At 39.4% G+C, this 12,225-nt stretch overlaps 1 protein-coding gene across 5 annotated transcripts in view; it reads left to right on the top strand.

Annotated features, from left to right (window-relative positions):
* The window catches only part of adgrg1 (adhesion G protein-coupled receptor G1), a 31,286-nt gene that overhangs the window by 1,961 nt on the left and 17,100 nt on the right, over positions 1 to 12,225 (top strand). For 2 of the 5 annotated variants that reach the window (XM_080885342.1, XM_080885343.1), the window contains exon 1: positions 7,624 to 8,016. The exons of 2 other annotated variants lie outside the window; for them this stretch is intronic. The gene's annotated coding sequence lies outside the window, so the exon portion shown is untranslated. Of the gene's footprint in view, positions 1 to 7,623; positions 8,017 to 11,420; positions 11,469 to 12,225 lie in introns of those variants that run through there. One more of the 5 variants, XM_080885344.1, reaches the window with a different exon arrangement.

The raw sequence follows: 12,225 nt of genomic DNA on the forward strand, positions 1-12,225 counted from the left end.
TAGTATTGTTGAAACTGCTATCAATGCAAATGATTGCTTGGAAAAACCTTAGGTTGCTATTATATGATTTCACCTGATGTCGCATCAATTGGGGAAGGACCTGCTGCTGCTTCATTCTCTCTGGTTGTTTCTAAAAGGAAGTAAGTGGTTTAAAGTTGTGCTCAGTCATTTTGATAGATATAGTTTCATATCTGACAAGTTTGTTATTGTTTGTTTTATTCCAGGCTAGCATTCCAGCCAGCGGTACCCTGTGTAGTCTGTTCCACTTTTCCTACAACCAGAAAGCCTGTATGCAGTGCTGATTTCCATTTCCCCCAGAAGTTGGATGTCTGATCTGGGAGTCATTTGCAAGTTGTCCACTTTCCACTCAGTGACTCGATTCTAGCAGTGAAGTGAGAAAAGCAAGAAAAAATAGAATTTGTTTTGTGCTTTAGCAAGGTAGCGCATCATTAGAAAGACAGCACAGTGCTTGATTTTGTGGTTAAAACCCCCCTGTAGCACATTCATGGATCATGTCTATAACTTATTTAGCAAGTCACAATAACACGAAATACACAAAGGTTGCAGTAGAGATTACAAGTTTTAAAGTTCTACTGCTGTTTATGGATCTGCTGCATTTGATCTCTGAATTTCTGAGTCCCAGTTTCCCTCAAGTTGGACTTTCAGCTCCACAAACCCCAACTTCACAGTCCAAAATGGTAGTCGTGCACATGAACATTACCAAAACTGTAAAAACTTGTACAATGCACTACCACTGTTGCACAGTTGTGACCAGGCGTCTTTTCTGAACTTGCGAGTGACATCACTCCCACCGCCAACATCTGCCTTCAGAGTCAATTGGGACAAAGCAGAGAATTCAAGTGCCTTAGCCCCATCCAATTAGCTAATTATGTGTCAGGAACTAACAACTTTAAGTTAAACTATCTTTGTTGTATACCCATTTGAATAATTGTTTTAAAATGGTGTGAAATGTACCGAGGTCAGATGAACTTGTGGCAAGTAGAGCTGATTCAGGACCCTGTTGTTTCTGCTGCAAAAGCTAGCTTCTCTTTTATGACAGAGCTATAAAGTAATTATTGAGAACCCCAGAAAGCTTTGACCATTGTTTCTTAATTTAACAAGAAAGGGGCCCCCGTGAGAAACACCTACCAAGAGATCACAAGCTAACATAGTCTGAGCAAGACTGAAAGTGAGAATTACATTTCAGAACACTTCAGATTTAGGTCAAGATGGTCGAACCAGTGAAACGTCACACAAGATGTGAAACAAGAAAAAACTTGTCAAGGCCTCACATGTAGCTAAATGTGTTACAGTTGTTAGAGCCTTACATTTCTGTGTGCACAGTGCAACAGAATGCCTTAGCAAGTGTCTCATTCCAAAGTGGTGTGTGTGTTTCCCCTACCACTACTGAGTATTTGCACAGTTACTTTTTATTGTGTTGGCAACATGTTTGTTCCAAAATAATACTTGAGCTTGAAGAGGATTTTCTTTTGGATCTCATTCTTTGGTAGCTGCTGGTGGGAAACCATAATTGCAGTACGATTGACTGAAACACAGTTTTTTGCTTGTCTGTTTTTCCTGTGAAGCTGACATTTGCACAACGTGACATCACCGCGTGCATTGTATAAGTAATTGTCTTGCAGTTCAGCCTAGATTCTGACTGCATTTGGAGCGTTCCACAGGGGATACTATTCAGTGTATATCCAATACACTCAGGAGGCAGAATACGCAGGACATTATTTGATGTTGGCAAACATGATCAAATATTTTCTCTTCTGCTGCACCTTAGCCGTTTAGCACAAAGCCTTTAATAGGTCATGTATTAAGGAAGGACTTCAGCCACTCGAGTAGTCTGTTATGGTTTTGCATGGTGATGGAAGATAAGATAGCTAAGTTGCGCAGATGCGTAATGGTCTTACACTGCTGCCTTTCATCAGCATTTTCTTCCTCTTCTCAATTGTCTGTCTGGCACCCATTCACCAACCGGACTTGCACTCTCACCTCTACTTTCAAAACTGCACTGCACTTCTTCTAGATGACAAAGGTCTCTCACTTTTAGTTCTGTTCCTGTTTGTCCTTTGTGTTTGTCTTTGGGTGTGTGCATGATTCCAAGCACACCTGCCACCGCACACACAGTGAGCCCTTTATTACCTTAACCCACGCAATGCAGCTGACAAACTCAGCTCCAGACAAGAACACACACATGCACGTATTACCAACCAATCATGTAGACAGTTAAACTGAAAATAGGAGCCAGGTGCTCGACCAAGCCATTTCCTTCTCTCTTTCTCCCTTCTTATTCTTCTATATTTGTCTTTTCAGAGGAATACAAAAGCTTAAATTTGATATTTTAAGAGGTTTGCAGTGGAAAATAGGTTTTAAATTGTTGTGTGAGTACAAGAAATGGTATCAGATATCAGTGCTGGGGGTTTAAACATTAACCTGCAGCTCAAGATATTTCCTGGATTTCTCAGTTTTGTGCAATGCAAATCAGAGTCAAGTTCATTCAAACCTAATTTTATTAACAAGGAAACAGCATTGAGAAGGAAATGCTGCTTTAACCACAACTTCTTTTTTTGTTTTGGATATTACAGTAACTTGCAAAAATATTCGCCCCCCTTGAACTTTTCCACATTTTGTCACATTACAGCCACAAACATGAATCAATTTTATTGGAATTCCACGTGAAAGACCAACACAAAAGTGGTGTACACGTGAGAAGTGGAACGAAAATCATACATGATTCCAAACATTTTTTACAAATAAATAACTGAAAAGTGGGGTGTGAGTAATTATTCAGCCCCCTGAGTCAATACTTTGTAGTGATGGGATTTCCGGCTCTTTCGGCTCCAAACCGGCTCTTCAGGTTGTTTTGTTGCTTTAATTAATTTATTATTAACAATAATATAAAATTATGCACAAAAGGAATTACTAATGTAAAAAAAAAGTGGTTTTATTTATATATGTTTATATATAAATATATGCAGTGGCCCCTAGAGACAAAACACGTACAAACTCCAAAACACATTTCTAGCATGAACTGAACTTCCAAAACAGAGCTACCTAGATCACTTAAATTACACAATTGAAAGCATGAAAGCATATGTGTATTGTTTGTGTATTTATACACAAGCATTCATATATAGTCAAATAATAAAAAAACAGTTTTTACCAGAAACCAAATCCGGTCGTTGGTACTGGCTGGCTTGTGTAGCCACTAGGTAACAAAAGTTCAACACTGCCCCTAGCATCCTGGAGCACTTCTGTTGCCTTTTGTACGTGTTTTGAGTTTTTATGTGCTTCGGCGTTTATACGTATTTTGGAGTTTATACGTGTTTTGGAGTTTGTACGTGTTTTTTTATGTGTTTTGGAGTTTGTACGTGCTTCAGGGTTTGTACGTGATTTGAAGTTTGTATGTGCTTTGTCTGTAGGGGCCACCGTAAATATACTTTTATTTATTCACTCCACATAAAATGTAATAAATAAATCATATAATACAAAAGTCAACTATTCACATTTCAATTTTTAACTATTTAAATTTTCAGCTTTTTCCTTTTACAAATTTAAAGTGAAACAACACAAAACACTGCAAACCACAACACAATTAAATATAAATTATAATGTGAAAACAAAAAGAACATGCATATTGTCTGTCATATGGACCTGCATGAATAAACTTTCTCAATCCTTTATCATCTGCAACTGAAAATAGTTGTGGATGATTACTATACCTTTCTAATGTGACGTTGTTATCCCTGGCTCTTTCTCTGTCTCTCCCTCCTGCTCTGTTCCTGTGCTACTGAGTGTAACTACCGCCCCTCCCCCCTCTGCCCAGCGTAAAGCACAAGGCTCGCGTGCTGAATGAAGCGGAAAAAAAGCGCAAGAGAGAGGGTGAGAGAAAGAAAGAAAAAAAACAAACAAACAAAAAAACTGGCTCGTGATAAGGAGCCGGCTCGCGTCGTTCACGTCGAAGAGCCGGCTCTAGAGCCATTTCGTTCGCGACCGACCCATCACTAATACTTTGTAGAACCACCTTTTGCTGCAATTCCAGCTGCCAGTCTTTTAGGGTCTGTCTCTACCAGCTTTGCACATCTAGAGACTGAAATCTTTGCCCATTCTTCTTTGCAAAACAGCTCCAGCTCAGTCAGATTAGATGGACAGTGTCTGTGAACAGCAGTTTTCAGATCTTGTCACAGATTCTCGATTGGATTTAGATCTGGACTTTGACTGGGCAATTCTAACACATGGATATGTTTTGTTTTAAACCATCCCATTGTTGCCCTGGCTTTATGTTTAGGGTCGTTGTCCTGCTGGAAGGTGAACCTCCGCCCCAGTCTCAAGTCTTTTGCAGACTGCAAGAGGTTTTCTTCCAAGATTGCCCTGTATTTGGCTCCATCCATCTTCCCATCAACTCTGACCAGCTTCCTGTCCCTGCTGAAGAGAAGCACCCCCAGAGCATGATGCTGCCACCACCATATTTGACAGTGTGGATGGTGCGTTCAGAGTGATGTGCAGTGTTAGTTTTCCGCCACACAGTGTTTTGCATTTTGGCCAAAAAGTTCCATTTTGGTCTCATCTGACCAGAGCACCTTCTTCCACATGTTTGCTGTGTCCCCCACATGGCTTGTGGGGGACACAACACCTTGTATGTGAGGAGCAGGATTTTGAATTCAATTCTGGATTTAACAGGAAGCCAATGAAGGGAAGCCAATACAGGAGAAATATGCTCTCTCTTTCTAGTCCCTGTCAGGACTCTTGCTGCAGCATTTTGGATTAGCTGAAGGCTTTTCAGCAAGTTTTTTGCACATCCTGATAATAACGAATTGCAGTAGTCCAGCCTGGAAGTAATAAAAGCATGAACTAGTTTTTCAGCGTCACTCTTAGACAGGATATTTGTAACTTCAGAGATGTTGCGCAAATGGAAGAAAGCAGTCTTACATATTTGTTTAATGTGCGTTGAAGGACATGTCCTGGTCAAAAATGACTCCAAGGTTCCTCGCAGTATTACTGGAGGCCAAGGTAATGCCATCCAGAGTAAAAATCTGGTTAGATACCATATTTCTAAGCTTTTCAGGGCCGAGTACAATAACCTCAGTTTTATCTGAATTAAGCAGAAAGTTGGCGGCCATCCAGGTCTTTATGTCTTTAAGACATTCCTGCAGTTTAACTAATTGGTGTGTTATCTGGCTTCATGGACAGATAGAGCTGGGTGTCATCTGCATAGCAGTGAAAATGTATGCTATGTCTTCTAATAATATTGCCTAGGGCAAGCATGTATAATGTAAACAGAATTGGTCCTAGCACTGAACCCTGTGGAACACCATAATTGACCTTAGTATGTGAAGAGGACTCTCCATTTACATGCACAAATTGGAGTCTATTAGATAGATATGATACAAACCACTGCAGTGCAGTACCTGTAATACCTACAGCATGTTCTAATCGCTCTAATAGGATATTATGGTCAACAGTATCGAACGATGCACTGAGATCTAGTATAGTTGTCCTATGGACAGATTCCCCCACCTGAGCTGTAGATCTCTGCAGCTCGTCCAGAGTCACCATGGGCCTCTTGGCTGCATTTCTGATCAGCGCTCTCCTTGTTCGGCCTGTGAGTTTAGGTGGACGGCCTTGTCTTGGTAGGTTTACAGTTGTGCCATACTCCTTCCATTTCTGAATGATGGCTTGAACAGTGCTCCGTGGGATGTTCAAGGCTTGGGAAATCTTTTTGTAGCCTAAGCCTGCTTTAAATTTCTCGATAACTTTATCCCTGACCTGTCTGGTGTGTTCTTTGGACTTCATGGTGTTGTTGCTCCCAATATTCTCTTAGACAACCTCTGAGGCCGTCACAGAGCAGCTGTATTTGTACTGACATTAGATTACACACAGGAGCGCTGTATGTAGTCATTAGCACTCATCAGGCAATGTCTATGGGCAACTGACTGCACTCAGACCAAAGGGGGCTGAATAATTACTCACACCCAACTTTGCAGTTATTTATTTGTAAAAAATGTTTGGAATCATGTATGATTTTCATTCCACTTCTCACGTGTACACCACTTTGTGTTGGTCTTTCGCGTGGAATTCCAATAAAATTGATTCATGTTTGTGGCTGTAATGTGACAAAATGTGGGAAAGTTCAAAGGGGCCGAATACTTTTGCAAGCCACTGCATATAATACTTCCACACAAGACAGTGCACGAAAAAAGATTTTGAACATATACAAGCATACACTTTGTGCATGTGTGCACCTTGAAAAAAGGTTATGTCTATATTTTGTGCAGCTTTGGGGTTTCTTGAAAGTTGCCAGTAGTAAGACACTCAAGCCTTTGTTGCTTGATATCTTGCAACATAAAATTTGTCGCGATTAGGAAGAATTGCCTGCTGAGCCATAAACTCAGCTCAAATATGTAGAGTAATACTTCTCCTAGTCTCATGCAGCTGAAGATTATTTTATAAACTAGTTGATAGAATGTAATCTATCTTGGACACCACAAGGAAGGAACAGTGTTACAGCTGTTCGTAATGTTACACTTTTGTTTTTTGTAATTAAGGACACCGAGGGCCTTGGTTGTCTGTTGTTCATGCTAAATATCACATTATAACAAAATTTTAGTCTTTTGCACTTCACCTGTGGGGTTTTCTCATTGATTTCTTTGCATCTCTGTTCAAAGCATCTCCAAGGTGAAGCTGTGGTTTGTGGTGATATTTGAAGTCTAAAAGCATGCCAGCTGCTTGTGGCATTGACGTTGTACAGTCATAACTGCCTTCCTGATATCAGTATCACAAAAAATAAGTCACTTTTATGGCATGTTGATCTATTGATAAGGTGGAGACAGGCCTGCCTTTTCAAGTGTTCAGGCACTTAAGAAGTAGCCTACTTAAGTGGCATTTAAGCACGCATAGAATAACTGATTTGCGCTTTTAAGCAATGCCCAACTCAGAACAAACCTTCCCACAGTGAACAAAATAAATCGATATGAATACAATTATAAATTTTAGGAGGTTTATAAGATGTGATAACAAAGCATAATGTAATAAATGTCTATATGCCAATAACAATCGCATTAAGTGGGTAGTTATTCAATAAAGCTATGCAGTGCTGAGGTTTGTCCCCTTGAGAATGTTCTTAGAAGTAGAATGAGTAATTGGATTCTCGCCTGTCCTCTTCAGTTCAGCCCTCTCTTTCTCTCTCGCTCTCTTCTGCTCCCCCCCTCCCCCCAAGATCCAGGGATAGTCACTCTGTCTGGCTTTCCGTTGAACACCTTGCTGCTGTGACAGCAGTCAAGTGAAACTCGGAATTTTAAAGAGAGGGAGAGAGAGATACGGACAAAATTGCGTGGCTTCAAAATAAAAGCACCAATGACCAAAGTGTGAAATTGAAACTTAGTCAAGTTCAGTTTCCTAAAAAATATAGGTAACTAAATTACTCTATGGCTAAATTTAGTTCTTGTTTTTTTTAAAGATGCATATGCTTTTAACAAACACATAGAATCTGTCTGAGATTACAAGATGAGTTTTTTGCATTATTTAATTATTATTTATTTATTTATTTTGCTTAGGTTTTATTTTGAAAGTCTAAAGGAAAAGTTCCCTTATTATAGTAAACTCGACAGCTGCCGGCGCGGACACCTAGTTATCTGTGGACAGGCTTCGCGGTGGTCGGCTTCAATTATCGTTTTACTGGGACACTTTTTTTTTAATCGCTCACTTTCCTTTAAAAAACAAAACAAAAAACGTTTTCACGGTTTCGAACTGCTGCTGCCGCAATTACCGGGAAAAAAAAATAGCAGCAACGGTCCAGGATGAACTTTTCCTTATCCCGGTTAACATTTTCGCTTCTTTGATTGGAGAATCCCGGGCGTGTGGAACTACACTTTTCCATTTTTAGTGGGTTCACTGCGAGTGGAACAGTGGGCGAAAGTGTTAGGTGAAGACTTTGAACATCATAAAGCGTGGTGGTGATTTTCACGAGGAGACCTGAAACCTCGAATACTGACGGGGGAAATATTCAAGGTAAGCCTACGCGCTCATGGAAGAATAATGCTGCATATTGGTTGGCTTTAGAAACCTAGGCTAAAGTTAAACACACACACATATGTATATATCACATTATCTCTCGCTCTCTCTATATATATGTGTGTATGTGTGCGTGTGTATAGAGAGACAGAGAGATATGTATATATCACATTATAGATAGCTAGATAGACGTGTGTGTATCTATTTATGTATGCGTTTGAGTATCTCTGATATACATTTGCACCTCAATTAATTTATGAAAACATTTTGTGAATAAAATATAAACTAAAATAATCTTACTAAATAATCTTTGTGCTATAAAGTGATAATTAATTTACAAAAACATTAAAAAGGAGAGAGATACTAAGGCTCATTTGTTACATGCCCTGTAAGATAATAATGGTGGTTCAGTGTTAGTATTTATTATAAATGGCTTGGTTAACAGTGGTCGACCCATTTTTAATGTGTTATTTTGCCTTGTTTATTTCACATTAATTTCTTTTTTCATTGCTTATGTGCGTGCTTGAGCTAGGAATACATCAGTGCGCTGTTTACAGTAAAAAGGTTGTGACATTGGTTACCATTTTCTTCACCTCTCTCAGCCTGTATCTGTACAAAGAGGTGATGTCTGGGTTCATGCTGCTGCCTGAAGGCAGCCATCAAAGGTAGTGATAACAGCTCGAACTTGCTCTCCTTACAGCTGTAGCGTGCGGTTTCCTGTCAGTGATGAGATGCACAATCAAAAGACTTCACTCATGTAGAAAAAAAAAACTCCTGAACAACAGAAGATGGGCAATGGCCCAAATTAAATTAGATAAAGCAGCACATGCAGATATGAGAACTACTGGAAACTGAAAGTGATAAAGTAACAAATGAGAAGGGTATTTTTTTTAACCATTCATCTTGAGAAATGCAAATGCTGCTGTGGTTGTGTGACTCATTGCAGAAAGCGCTTCTCCTTTGTGCTGACTTCTTTTTTTTTAATAATGAGGAAAAGAAAGCCGTTGATGGCGAACCAAAGCCCTTGGCGATCACCTAAGGCCACACTGGGGGTGATTTAGACTTAATAATATGCAGTCTTTTGTCCGTGCCAGAGTTCGTATGTGTGTTGTTTTATTGATTTATTCATATCCCCGAAGGAAATGTGTGCAGCATTCCACCTGCTCCTCCAATTTCCTCGCAGAGTATGTCGAGATACAGATAAAGGAGCCATGTAATCACATGCACAGACATGCACCCTGCATCACTGTGGTGCTATGGGAAGGTATGCAAGGTCCAATGCAAATGTACCCTCAGGAACATTCCCCACGACCCATATTCCACCTAACCTTGAAAAATATCTCCGCATTCCTGCTTTGACTCAGCTTTCCTGGGGTTTAGTTGAGTGTCTGCTGCATGTGGTGAGATGAGAAAAAACAAACAACTTATTACAAATAGAATCTCACTTTGAGACTCATTCAGTAGCCGCTCAGCGTTAGTGCTGTAAATCAACATGACAGCAGCAGCACTGCTGGGCCCATTGCTTCATGTAATGTGCTTCAGAAAAACAAAAACGTCTTATCTTTTAGGAAACGGTTGCACAAAAGTGTAGCCCAGTGAAGTCTCCTCCTAGCAGCACCATTTAAGCCAGTGTTAGAAAAGGCTTGAAATGCTTATTAAGGACCCCTTTTTTGTCCCTTAATTGATTCTGTCATTTTTCTTGATGAAAAATCATATAGAGCCATAAAATAAGTAAATCCAAACACATACGTACGTTTCAATGCAATCAGCGAATATTCTAATTTAAAAGTAAGTGACAGCTTTGTAAGTGTAAGCTGTCAGTATGGGTGTGCACAGTTCTTTTAACCACTGGCTGAACCAGCCTCTGAATCAGCCAGTGGTCTTTGACCCTTATTCATGCTCGCTGTCACTTCAGCTCTAAAGCCTGACAACAAAGAGCAGCTTTTGTTCCCTGGCTTACTCTTCTTCCATGCACATTCTTTGCTGCTTCACTCTGCTGCTTGTAGACGAGTGGGGTGAATTTAGATTGAAAACTGCCACAGGAAACAAACTCAGGCTACTTTAAAGGCACATTCATAATAAATATGTTAATATGTCTATAATTTAAAATGCTCCAGCTTGTTCCAAGACTGAGGGTAAAAGAAATGGTGAAACTGGATGGGTCGTTTTTTTTTTTCACATATTTAACTCAGGTGACTAGTCAGCAGAATAGAAGGACAGACATGAAAAGCAGTGACAGAAAATGTTACCCTGAGGTACTTTAAATCTTTGAGAATGACAGGAAATGGTATTTTCAAGGTACTTTTACTGAAACCAGGTCACGTATATCAAAGGGTTTAATAGGAGGTGCTTATCATTTGTAGAAAACATTCTCATTAACTCATGAAAGATTAAACTAAGAATAGACTAAAAATGTAAATGTTGCCCCTTTTCACAAGTGAATTGTATAATGTGATACCTAAGTCTTGTGAGATGTGTATATGAAATAAACATTTACTTTTGAAGAGAAATGCTAATGTGAGCATCCTAGCATGCCCTCAGTGGCAACGCTGAAATGCTGATCCTAGCAGTTTCGTCTACTGTCGTCAGAGCTTCATCTTTTCGTGTTTGGTTGAAAATCAACCCAACTGACAAGTAAATTATAATTCACTAGAAGATAAGTCTGTCACACGCATTTACATTAAGATACTTTTGGTATACTTCGTTGCTCAGTTATGGCTATATCTAGCAAATGTGTGTGCTGCATAGATGCTAGAAGTCGTGGCGTGGGCTGTGTCCCAAAATAACACAACACACTTAACATCTAGCCCACATTGCACAGGTCTTTGTCTGAGGCGATGCAACGCGTTTCAGTTCATCTGCTAGAGGTGTGAATTACCAAAGACCCAAAGGGGCAATATTATCATAATACCCAACTCAATGATACAATTTATTGTGATTCTGATACTTTTGCTAAATATTGCAATAAGTTATTGTGATATATTGTGTTTTATCATATATTTTCTGTTGCAAATGATGTCTTCAGTCATTTTTTTCTACAGCAAAGTGTGATTGTTAACCAGCCAGACTGACCAACACAGTTTATTCAAACTTGTAATTAAAGTTGCATGCACCTGACAAACTGAACTTTTTCTATTGCAATCTAGTCCAGTTTACTGACTAACTAAAATACTTTCTATTTACTTACCAATTCAATGCAAACATGTAGACTATTGTACCATTAAATAAGTCTTGAACCTAGAGAGTGATCACCATTTCTGAGATGTGAGGTGTTGTATGAATCCAGTGCCTGTGATGTCCACATGTGTCAGGTTAATGCAACCCTTTCTGCTGTACCTTTCCTCAACTTTGCACTTCCCTTCTCTGTAGAACCTAGGTGTGGCTGTATACATGAAAAAGCATTGAGATGGTGTCAAATATCTGGATCCCATTGTCTTCATCAAGACCAGGTGATCGATATGTTATCTTCTTAGCTCACTCTGAATTGGGAGGTAGCTCTAGTGTTTACTTTGGCATCCATGGCTGATTATTTTCAGACTTTTTACTATCATACAGTACTCTTTACAAATCCATCTACTTTGTCTTGCCCTTGTAAGAAAAAAATAAGTCCATGTGTCTGATTTAGATGTAGATGGCACTTTTTTGGTTTTCGTTCTTTTGCTTTATATCACCCACACCAAAAAGTACCAGTAGTCAGTACTTCGTTTTCACATATGCCAGAACCAAAACAAGATTATGCCTGCCTAGAAAGGTAACTACACATTGCTGTCAACGCAGCCCATACAGTTGTAAGCGCTGGCCACAATGTTGATCACTACCTTAGACTACCTTATATTGTAGTACAAGCGTAAACCAGGTTGGTTATGTAGGTCAAAGTACAACCGCAGCAGATTTATTGGTACTCTAGCACAGTGTATTTGTGGTAGTAAACTGCTACCAAACATACACCGCAACTGTAAGTATAACAACTATAACCCTGCTTGATAACCAAGCGGTAGTCTCTATTGTAAAGGCATACATAAAACAAATTTAAACTACTGGATTTTTGAAACAGATTTGTCTCTTTATTATTATTACAATTACCTATCCTCAAGCTAGGGCTGCTCAATTAATCGAATTTTAATCACGATTACGATCTGGGCTTTCAACGATCATTAAAAATGACTGAGCCGATTATTAGCCCCTCCCTCGTGCTTTACTCTCACG

This window comes from Rhamphochromis sp. 'chilingali', assembly GCF_963969265.1.
Source record: "Rhamphochromis sp. 'chilingali' genome assembly, chromosome: 6".
In the NCBI taxonomy this organism is placed as follows: Eukaryota; Metazoa; Chordata; class Actinopteri; order Cichliformes; family Cichlidae; genus Rhamphochromis; species Rhamphochromis sp. 'chilingali'.